This window comes from Marmota marmota, unplaced genomic scaffold (assembly GCF_001458135.2).
Source record: "Marmota marmota marmota unplaced genomic scaffold, marMar, whole genome shotgun sequence".
NCBI classification, from domain to species: Eukaryota; Metazoa; Chordata; class Mammalia; order Rodentia; family Sciuridae; genus Marmota; species Marmota marmota.
In genome coordinates this window covers 6142823-6154470 of record NW_026000240.1, presented here as the reverse complement: position 1 = coordinate 6154470, position 11648 = coordinate 6142823, and the positions used below count along the sequence as shown (strand labels likewise).

The following is an 11648-nucleotide window of genomic DNA, read 5'->3' as shown; positions in this document are numbered from 1 at the left end:
GGAGAGGACTTGAGTACCAGGCCCTCGGTCCCTTGGGGACCAGACCCGACAGGTGGCCTAGGGGGAGGGAAGCGTCCCCACAGCTCCTGGCTCAGGAAAAGTCGGCTCAGTTCCGTTTGGCCAAGGAGCTGGCAAGGGAGTCCGGGCTGTCGGTGGCAGGTGATACAGAGCAGCCGGCGAGTAGGCTCGGAGCGAGCAGGGATCGGCAGTCCCGGACCCCGAGGGGGCAGGCGGGCGGGAGCGGGAGAGGGGCGGAGCTCTGAGGCCTGGGCGCCGCGGCCGCCCAGAGGGTCTGCGGGGGCTCCTGTAGCCCGACCCGAGAGAGCGTGCCAAGAGTTCCAGGTAGTGGCGCGCCCCTCCAAGACTGCGACCTTGGCTTGGGGACCAGGACCTTCGCGCCACCCTGAGCTCAGTCCTGAGCTGATCCTCGTGGAGACCCGCAGCCGAGAGACCAGAGCTGCCCCTGTGCGAGGGAACCCCAGCAGCGGCGCCAGGTAGGACCGGGGAATGCAAGAAGGGCTGAGTGACGGAAAGCACCCCCAGTAGGGAGGGACTCTCACGGAGTCTGGGGGCTGAGAGACTAAACAAGGGGCGCACATCCAAGCATCTTGGACCTGGGGGCATTGGGTGCTGGGTGTGGGGGGAAACCAGGGTCAAGTTACAGGAGCAAGGTTTCCTGTGCGGGAATCTTTAGTGACCCCCCAGAAGGGCTGTGGAGTTGTCCGCGAATGAATGGGAGTGTGCACTAAGGCGCAGCTATTAGTTTTGTGTCGTGCCTCTGCCTTATTTCTGCAGAAATTAGGTCAGAAAAAAAACTTTCCGTGTGTTAACGAGGGGATAAGTTGCTTTCTAGAGTTCATATGTGTGTAGAGAAGGGAGGGCCACAGCATCCGCACCCATCTGCCTGGGCCTCGAATTCTTTCACAGGAATCCTGGTCCAAGCCGCCAGATGCCTTGGAGACATTGCCTCAGTGGCACAAAGTTAGGGTGTCAGTTCCATATTCATTGGGGTGGGGGAAGAAAGTACCAGATTGATGCAGTCTTTTATTATTACTCTGAGATTGTAGCTTTCAGTTGCAATATATGTACATTTTTAAAATCAAATAATGTAGGGTTCACCATCTAGGGACAATACCTGTACTAGCATTGATTGGCCTGTATGTATGCCTCCCTTCTTTACCCATATGCTGTCCTGCTCTGCTCCTTCTGTCCCTTCCTTCTGATTCTTTATTCACATCCTGCCTAATGAAGAAGATATGTCACTGCCACTGCCCACATTCTTCAATCCCCAGTGTTCCTCCTTAGAACACCTCTGCACTCTCCAGCCTCTTTCAGAGAGGTGGTCTTCAGGGTAGGGAGCACACTAATGAGAAGACAGCTCATTTAGTTGCCTTCATTCTTCCAGCAATTTGAAGAAAGGCACGTTGAGGAGAATTCTATGACAAGTTCGGCACCCACCTGTTCTTTCCCTTACACTGGACTTTCCAAGTGCACTTGAAGCAGATTTCAGTACTGAGAGGAATTAATGAGGAATCATTCCTGAAATGCTCCAGAATTTAACCCCACACAGGTTCCTATTCCTCAAAGCAGCACTTTGCCACTAATATACCTTCCCATTGCCTTTCCCCTCTCCACCCCAGAGTGGTGCGCCTTGGATTTTCCCTATGTAGGACCCTGGGAGGATGAATGTTTTATAGTAGCCTCTGAAGGCTACCCAGGGAAGGAGCTCAGAGACATAGCTTTGTGGTAGAGAAGGGGGAGGGGAAGATGCAGGAGTTGGAGGGGAACTGAGAAGTAGTCAAGGAGGAGCAGACCAAGACCCCCAGTGGAGAAGAATACTGGAGGAGGGCCCTGTTATTTAGGAACAGCCCCTGCATAACTTTGCTAAAAGACCACACATGTAGTTTACTTCTTGCCATCAATCACCACAATAAACTCTTCTCCAAGACTTTTTCTATGCTAGGCCAAAACATCTTAAAGTATAAAAAAAAAAAAAATCAACAAATCCACTCCTTTTGTCTATATGATAAAACAGAGTGGTTGAAATTGTTTTTACTAAGTTGACAGGTTCTTTCAGAGCTGTGTAGACTGTTTAAAATAGCCTCAATGCTGCACTGTCATATTTCCCTTAATTTTGTTCCCTTTTTTCCATTGGCACCACCTTGAACTGGAGGTCATGAACGTCAGAAAGTTCAGGCTGGTTAGAAGCTGTCCTTTTAAAGAAGACTTTGTAAATGGGGAGGAAAGGATTAGAAAGTCAAGACTGGTCCTTGTGATGGGATAGGGGAATAATGAAGAGGAATGGGGTGAGTGCAGGTCCAAGACTGACAAGGATTTGGGTATAATTCTTAAGTGAACCGGACAGTGGCTGGATAAGAAGTGAAACATCATCATTCCTCCAAAATGTGTATAGAGTGTCTTGCCATGTGCCAGTTACGAGGAACAAAAGTGAGTAAAACCAGGCCAGGTGCCTGCCCTCCTAGATGCTTTAGAGAGGCAGCTATTAGTTAACTCACTTAAGTATTAACTAATCATTACAAACTAAGATAAAGTCTGCAAAGGAAAGAAACGAAGTTCTTTGAGGGTATATATAAATCCAACTTGAGATCAGGGAAGGATTTCTCAAGTAGGTCTTCCGTGGGCCAAGGTTCAAGGGTGGTTGAGAATGACCAAGATATATTTGGTTTTGAGGTTAGGTAAGATCAGGTAGACATTGCATTTGGCTGCTAGTCATCAAGAAGACTGGCTGCCATGTAGCATTTACCACACTACATGTGCAGAGTTGGCATTTCTGACACAATAGGAAAGAATGCTTTGTTATCACAGCCCACAAGTGTTGTCAGACAGTGGTCGTGGCTCTTCATTGCTGTGTTCTTCTTGTAAATTAAATGTTTAGATTAACTTAATTCTTATAATTTTGTTTTATTATGTACAATAAAATACACACATTGAAGGTTGAGTGCTAATCATCCAGACCGCCACTGACAATGTGAATATGTAGATACCCCTAATGCCAAACTTGACTTACTCAGTGACAGACCAGTGTTATCACTGAATAGCTTCCCAGGTGATAAACAGTTGTGGCAGGTGGACTGTAACATCTTCCCTCTATCTCTATTCCCATTCTAATTAGGAGGATGACAATTTTTCCCCCAATGCTGGGGATAGAACCCAGGACCTTATACATGCAAAGTACACATTCTACCACTGAGCTACATTCTCAGCCCTTGTATATTCTTGACAGGGAGGGCGTCAAATTTTTTAAAAATATATATTTTTAGTTGCAGATGGACACAATACTTTATTTTTATGTAGTTCTGAGGATCAAATTCAGTGCCTCATATGTGCAAGGTAAGCGCTCCACCACTGAGCCAGCCCTGTCAAAATTTTTAGTTACCCTGAATCTACAGTACTTCTTCAAAGCCTCATAGACAGTTCTTTAATAAGGACAAAGATACATATTACCAACTGCATTAATGCTGTAAGTGAAGATATAAATCTCATCATGTAGTGCCTGGGATGTTCTAACCAAGCAATGTGTTTCATGTTCAAACAAATATTTTCATTCATTCAACAATATTTGTGGTAAAACTCTGTGCCCAGAACTGTGTTAGAAACTGTGGATAAAATGGATCAGGGAGATACAGTCCCAGCATTTAAGGAGTTCTTCAAAGTCTAAGAGAGGAGTTGTACTCATTCATGTGAGGCTAGTAAGTACTGTGTGTGCTTTAATGGAAGCATCATAGGGAGAAGAATGGTCAATTCTACCAACCAAAGAAGGAGGTCAGGAAATGGTTCAAAGAGGTGGTAACACTTGAATTGACTATTGGAGGATGAGACATTCCAGCAGGTAGATAAAGGGAAGAGGGCATTAGGGGAGAGAGGTTTGTGTACAAAAACAAACCAACCCCAGAGGCATGAAACAGCCCATCAAGTTCTAAGACTTGCAAGTGGTTCAAGAAGTAAAGCGGGACTCATGGAGCCATGAGACTAGAAAGGTGGATAGGCTAGCAAGATGGTTACAGTGTACACTGTAGTCATAGAGACCCAGGTTTTTAAGTTCTGCCACTTTCTAGCTAAGAGACCTCAGTCAAGCAGTGTAGCTTCTGTTAGTAATTGTCACAAAGGTATAAATTCCCCTCATAGGATCACTGCAAAGATTGACTGAGGACACACAGTACCCAACACAGACTGCACCCAGTGATCGTTGACTGTTATTTCCATTATTGATCCTAGGACAAAGTAGCTGCTGGTGGGTTTTCCATACAGGAGTGACTTAGCATTTAACAGAGGGCAATCATCTGCCTGCAGGAGGAAGGGGGTACATCTAAAGCAGAGTGACCACATAAATGTATAACCAGCTAGACTGTGGTGATGATGGCCTGAACCAGGATGGCGTTGGCAGTGGCCATGAGAAAAAATGCTCAATGTTTCTTCAGCATAAACTGGACCATGGAACTCAGCTGCTCACTGCATGTGGTCTGTGAGGAGGAGGAGGAGGCCTGGGATTCTGGTCTGTCCTCCTTCAGCTCTGTTATCCAAATAATCTTGGGATTAAAGAAAAAAAGGAAGCTAGATATCAACCTGGACTTCTTGATTAGTACCCAAAAAACTGTCTTTCTGATTCAGAAGATCCTTTGACAACTTCTGTGTCAGAATATAACATAGGATCCAGATCCGAGTGAATGAATATTAGACTTCACCTCTTTGTCACTTCCATGAAGGGTCATGTATAACCCTCACTCACGCCCAGTGCAACTCTCTCCTCACATTAGCCTCACTTACTTTTTTTCTCCTTTTCTTTCTCAAGCGTCCTTGCACAGTCCAGTAAGCACCGGCTGAGATGCTTCTGTGAACTTATTGAAATCATTGGGAATTAGAGGGCTTAGGTGGTCCCTATATCATAATGTAGTTCGCGTTTGATAACCACACTATCTACTCAGAAGGCAGAAATCAATCCAGATCTGTGATGGCATTTTTGAAAAGTTGCTGGGAGATTTATACCTGCTTCCACCAAAGGTAGACCCTGGAAAGTGCTGATGATATGTGTTTTGGGATTCAGTTCCTTGAACAACTTGAAGTTACAGAAATGAGCAGATATTTTAAGCAGGCAAAACCAAATGAGTGAGGTGGATAAAAGCAAAATGAAAAAAATGAAGATCAGCCTCTGCTATGGACAGTCTGGTTTGGTTAAAAGTGTGCTTTATGTCTCTGTGACCTTGAGTAAGACATTAACTTATCTGAGCCTTAACTTGTACCGGTAGACAGCTCTTTGATACTGTAAAACTATGGTGATGTCTCCTTCAAAGTTTGGTTGTGGGAATTAAATGAGCAATACGTGGAAAATGCTTAACACAAGGCCTGGAGCGTGGCTAAGTGCTTAACTGGTCCCCAAGGTCTTTCCGTACACTGAAAAAGCAGGAAGAGTAAAGATTTCTTAGGCTAAGTAACCTGAATTAATTTGCTTTTATGTATTTCTCAACTGTAATTGATTTTTCCCCCTGGAAACCTGTTTTCCTCCACCCTCAGTGAATGCTTATCAGAGATGATGGAGCAAAGGTAAAACGATGCCCGCAGAGAGGAAACTGTCACTCTTCTGTCAACAAGTTTTTCATGCACTCAAGCAAAATTACTACCGAAGAATGGGGTTATTTCATTTCTTTCTCCCGTATTTTATGGTGGTAGAGTCCCTAATGATCTTTTTTATTTTCATTCTGAAAGAAATAGGCAGACTCAAAGAGAGGGTAATTATTCACCCCAATCTCTGTGAACTGTTTGTCCTTAGGAAAAATGTTCTATTTTCCTCCTCTTAATAGAAGTTGATGGTTGAAAGAATTATCTTAGTCTTCATATAGCCTTTATAAATATTGCATGACTTGACATAAGCCTTTGGTCTTTAGTTCATCAGTTGAGCTCCTTCTGCATGTCTGACATCAGATTGGCACTGTGCACTATGGTAGAGGGTGGGGAGAAAGTGGAGGAGGCTGGGGTCCAGCTGTTCAGAGACAAGCTGGGGTGGGACAAGAAGGACCCTCATACCTAGGTTCTGCATCATAGCATCAGACACCACCACCCCCATCCATAAGAGCCTTAGTTCTTTCAGGTGGGCATCTGGGTCTGTTTATGCAAATGCCCAGAGGCCCTGCCCACAGGAGCCCTTCTGTGTGTTTTTTTGTTGGTTGAAGGATTTGGAGAAAAAAGGAATGAGGAGGCCAAGTGGTCTCTTTCTACACTCTTAAAAATGAAAATATTTTAAGTAAAAGCTTATGCCCTTTGCAATCATCAGCAAAAATTTTCCCATCTTTTGAGAGACACAGCAGTACAGTGGTTAAAAAAAAAAAAACCTGGGCTCTGGAGTTAGATAACCTGGGCTTGTGTCTCAGCTTCACAGCTTACTAGCTACATGACCTTGGGCAAGTTGTTTCACCTTTCTATGCCCCATATTCCTTATTGACAAACTAAGCTTATTAATATTAACTATACTGTTGATTATTAAAAGATTGATATGAGCACTGTCTACCTTTACACTCTTGATATACAACTATCAATGCATAACTGACCACCAAAGTTACCATGACAGATACATGTAGAAGAAGTTATCTCAGAACTTATCTATATATTCTGATCTCTTTGCTCTTTTTAATTGAAATAGTTAATAATCTGATATTATGTGGTAGTAGGAAGTTCTCAAATTAAATTTACTTTCCTGAAAAAATATTTTTCAAAAACATAGAATTGTGGGGCTGGAATTGTGGCTCAGTGGTAGAGCACTTGCCTGGCATGTGAGAGGCCCTGGGTTTGACCCTCACCACATATAAATAAATAAATAAAATGAAAGATCCATTTACAACTAAAAAATATTTTTAAAAACAGAATATATACAAAATCTTTGGCAATTATAACCTTTCAGTGTTTTGCCTTTTTTTTAATTTTTTTTTTTTAGTTGTTGATAGTCCTTTATTTATTTTACATGGTGCTGAGAATCGAACCTAGTGCCTCACACATGCCAGGCAAGTGCACTACTGCTGAGCCACAGCCCCAGCCCTTGTTTTTTTTTTTTTTTTAAGAATGACTTATTTTTAACTGTAATCACATTTGTATGAAATATATTTATTTAGGAAATATATTTGTAGATAATATTTAAATATGTTTATAGAAAATATATTTATAGGAAATATATTACAGGAAATATATTTCAAAGATTTTTTTTAAAAAAAGACCTACATAAGCTAATGCACAGAAAACATGTTTTATTCAATGTTGAAGCCTCAGAATCCAGCAAATCTCAAATGTGGACTGTCGGTGAGTGATAAAGCACCCTCTTACTCCTTTTATCCTCAGAACCAAGCAGGAATTAAATAAGGGAGATGATCAGGATGGGCATTACTATCTTCATTTTACAAGTTAGGCCACGGGGCACTGGAGGTGGGGTGGCTTGCTCAAGACAGCCTGGCTGTAAAAGACCAGCCTGTTTAATGAGGCTGACTCGATTAGCTCTTAACCTTCTGCTCTTCCTGCATCTGGCAGCATGGAACTCCAAGGATATCCACCTTCAAGAATGAGGCTTATTCAGCTCTCTAAAGAAGTGAGCTTCCTACTGTAAATACACCCAGTCAGGTTGTAACTTATTTGGAAAGTTTCTATCTTTTGGAAGGAAGAGCAGTAGAAAAGAGAATGAGGAAGTTCTAAGCGTTAAAGCAGCAGAGAACTATGGAGGAAAATATCAATCAATTTTATTACATAAACATTTTAAATAGTCATATATATTGAGTCAAATTAAATTAAAAAGAAAATAAACTAAAAAAACTTAATATGAACCAAACATGACAAAAATTTATAATTTTCAATATGAAAGAGCCTGTAGGATTTAGTAAGAAGAACATTAAGACCTTGGTTTTTAAAAAGTGAATAAAGGACATAGCAGTTTTCACAAAAACCAAGTGGGAAAAACACAAGTGGGGAATCGCAAAAATGTGCTAACTTTATTTGAATGAAAGACGTATAAGCAACTTTATAAGCTCATTTCAGTTTACTTACCAAAAATACTAAGATTGTAAATACAGAGCTAGTGGAGTAAAACAAAACACTTACCCTTATAGCAAATTATCTAGAAAACAATTGCCCTAAAACTATTCACAACTTTTGACCAAGGAATTTCATTTCTGGGAACATATAATAAAGAAATCACATAAATTTGGTTTAAGACTCATGTCCAAAGGTTCTCTTCATGGTGTGTATTTGAAAATGAAACACTAGAAATAACCTATGTGTCAAATAATAAGGGAATGGGTAAACATATTATGGTGGATATGAGGCAGCATAGACCAACAGCTAAAATCATGTAATCTGAGTCTCGCCGCCTGGGTTCAAATCCTTCCTCCAGTATGGAAATCTCTCCATGCCCCACTTTCCTCATATATTGCAGATGATAATAGTTTCTATCACACAGGGTTTTTATGTGAGTTAAATGAATAGGTCTACAGTTCCAAAATATTCAAAGCTCTAAAACTTAGAGGGATTTTTTTTGTGACTTAATTAGCCCCAAAACATGATAGAACCAACACAAATCTATTTATCCACTTAGAGTGGCTAGATTCAGCACCTAGCATCAATCTTAATTGTTTTCTGTAGTTTTGCTTTCCTTAAGAATCTCCAAGTTTCTCTCTATAAATTCTAAATAACCCTCTTGCACATGAGAAAAGATTAATCTTTGAGGTCACAGTAACTGGAGAGCAGTGTGTATTTTCAGTTAATCTCTTAGCCAAGAAATGTTTTCAAATCCTCTTCCTTTGGAAGTCCAGGGCTTCCAAACATTAAGGGGGATTATTATAACAGCTAGGTTGCTGAGCTCCATCCCCAGAAACTCTGATTAAGAAGGACTGGTATGGGGCCAAATGTCTGTGGTTGCTACAACTCCTAGGTGATGCTGGCAGTGCTGGTCCATGCACCCCCCCTTGAGCAGCTCTGCTCCATATACCCCTTCTTTAATTTTTAATCACTCTTAATATGGTCCCTTGTTAATTTCAACCCTTTTATTCCTGGAAGTTTTCAGGTTGTGTTTTATGTTACCATTCTCCTATCTTCTCATTTCTAGGAATAGTGTTATAATAAAATTATCCATCAATTTCTGAGCACTTATCATGTGCCAATTGTTACTATATTCCTTATTTTTTTGTCCTCCAAAGAGCCCTGAAGGGAGGGTGTAGAGATGAGCCTGAGATCCTGGACCTCCCAGTTTGCAAGTGGTGGAAATTAGTCTTCTTGGCCCCATGGCCAGGCTCTATCCATTTCAGTGTCCTGTTTCAAGTGGCAGTACCTGTCACCAGTTCTGCCAAGTTCACACAATCTGGAACCTCCGCTCTCTGAGGCCAATCCAGACCTTCTGGACCAGGAAGCTTTTCCAGCTCCCACCTGCTCACAGGCCACACCCAGCAGTGCCTACTGCTCCTACCTGGCCATTTATGGTGTGCCTGCTTTAACAAGGGATTCTCTCTTCCTAACTGGATTTGGAGTTCCTGGGAGGCAGGATTCATCTCATGCATCTCTGAGTCTCCCTTGGAAGAGCGGTGGGATGGGGTGATTGCCTCCTTCACCCCCACTTCCAACTGTTTTTCCCTCCTATTCCGCCACCCCTAACACTTTGTCCCATCCCATCTTGGTATAGTCAGGTCACACCAACAAGAGAGCAGAACATAAGCCGTCTCTAACTCTTCTCAACCCCTTCCCTGCATTCCAGCCATGGATGGTTTGTTAATGTTTGCCTTGTTGGTCCACAAAATCAAGAAAAGAAACTTTTCCATGAGCCCCTGCACTTGGCCCAGAGGTCCCAGCCATGTCTTGTGAACCTTTGTTCTTCTTGAGGGTTTCTAGAACCTTCTTCCCTCCTTCTGTGTATACTCAAATTGTTTTTTTTTAATTTTGTATTTGTTCTTTTTGTTATACATGTTAGTAGAATGTATTTTGACATATTATACATACATAGAGTATAATTTTCCATTCTTGTACATGATGTGGAGTTACACTGGCTGTATATTCATGTATGACCACAGGAAAGTTATGTCGAATTCATTCTACTGTCTTTCCTATCTCATCCCGCCTCCCTTCCCTTCATTCCCTTTGTCTAATCCAAAGTACTTCTATTCCTCTCTCCCTCCCCCTTATTGTGTATTAGCATGCATATCAGAGAGAACATTCAGCCTTCAATTCTTTGGGAATTGGCTTATTTCATTTAGCATGATAAAGTCTCCAGTTCCATCCAATTACTGGCAAATGCCATCATTTCATTCTTCTTTATGGCTAAGTAATATTCCATTGTGTATATCTGCCACATTTTCCTTATTCATTCTTCTGTGGAAGGGCACCTGGGTTGGTTCCATAGCTTAGCTATTGTGCATTGAGCTGCTGTAAACATGGAAGTGGCTACGTCACTGTAGTATGCTAATTTTAAATCATTATTATGTTTCTCAGTTTCACCCTACATTCTTGTCATCATCCACACATAGGCCTAGAGTTCCTGCCTGTCCTTGGCCCAGCTTGCACATCTGTGAAGCTACTTCCTCCTCTGGTGGTACATTTGGGCCAGCGCGGTAGACTCCCTCATTTGGTCTGTGCACTTTGGTGGTTTCTTCCTTCTTTTCATCCTTCTCTTCCTTCATCTTCCTCTTTGCCCTCCCTCTCTGCCTTCCCTCCGGCTCTCCCTTCCTCCTTCTTGAGATCATTATGCCTATTATTGCTTGGGTGGTGTTTTCAACTCTCGATGACAGCACCCAACTTACATATCGCAGGGCTCATGACATTCCTTTTTGTAATTTTCCCCAAACTTGTCATAGTTTCCCTGTAACAGTCTACAGAGCAGCTGGGCCTCAGAGCAAGGGCAAGATTTCCTTTCCTGCCTGTCCACATAGTGCTGGTTGTGTCGGTTAGAGCACCTTGTGGAACCCTGCTACACTGACCCCCCACTGTGACAGCATTAGAGTCATGAGTTCTCTTGTTCAGAAAGCCTTTTTTCTGATCCAAATTTATGAAGCAGCAGTGTGTGGTGGTCTTGATGCTTTCCTTCAGTGTCTCCTGTGGTCTGAATTCCTTCTCTTTGGTGCCTAATTTCATGTGCTGTGCTTGGTAGATTTCATAGTAGACTCCTAGGGAGGATAATAATTGTGAAGAATTTACTCTATATTTAGTGCTTGCAATATGCCAGACATGGTGCTAAGTATTTTTATACATTGTTTTGTTTAATCCTACCAAAAGCTTTAGGTAGACATCATCCCAATGAACTTGGGGAAACTGAGGTTTACTGATGTTAAGTAACTTGTCTGAGGTCTCTTGACCAGTAAGTAGAATAGTCTTTGTTCAAATTCAGTTCATGTAATTCCAAAGCCCACAATCAAAATTTAATTTCTGGGATTTTTTTCCCTTCTTTAAAAAACATGATAAGTTTTCCATAAGTTCATTTACAATCTGCTCTGAAAGTATAAATTAATAAACTTTTTTTGTTGGGAAAATTTAACAATACCCATGAAAATCTTTTAAAATCTTCCTATCCTTTAGTCTAACAATTCCCATGTCTGAGTATGAAGAAAATTATCATTAATATGTACAAAGATTTTCCTCTAAGTAACTTCAGAATAGCAATATTCATAATAAGAAAA

The 11648-nt window shown here is 41.7% G+C and overlaps 1 protein-coding gene across 2 annotated transcripts in view; it reads left to right on the top strand.

Moving 5' to 3' along the window:
- The window catches only part of Casr (calcium sensing receptor), a 75182-nt gene continuing 63534 nt past the window's right edge, over positions 1 to 11648 (top strand). For both annotated transcript variants that reach the window (XM_015487289.2, XM_048793944.1), the window contains exon 1: positions 1 to 494. The gene's annotated coding sequence lies outside the window, so the exon portion shown is untranslated. The remainder of the gene's footprint in view (positions 495 to 11648) is intronic.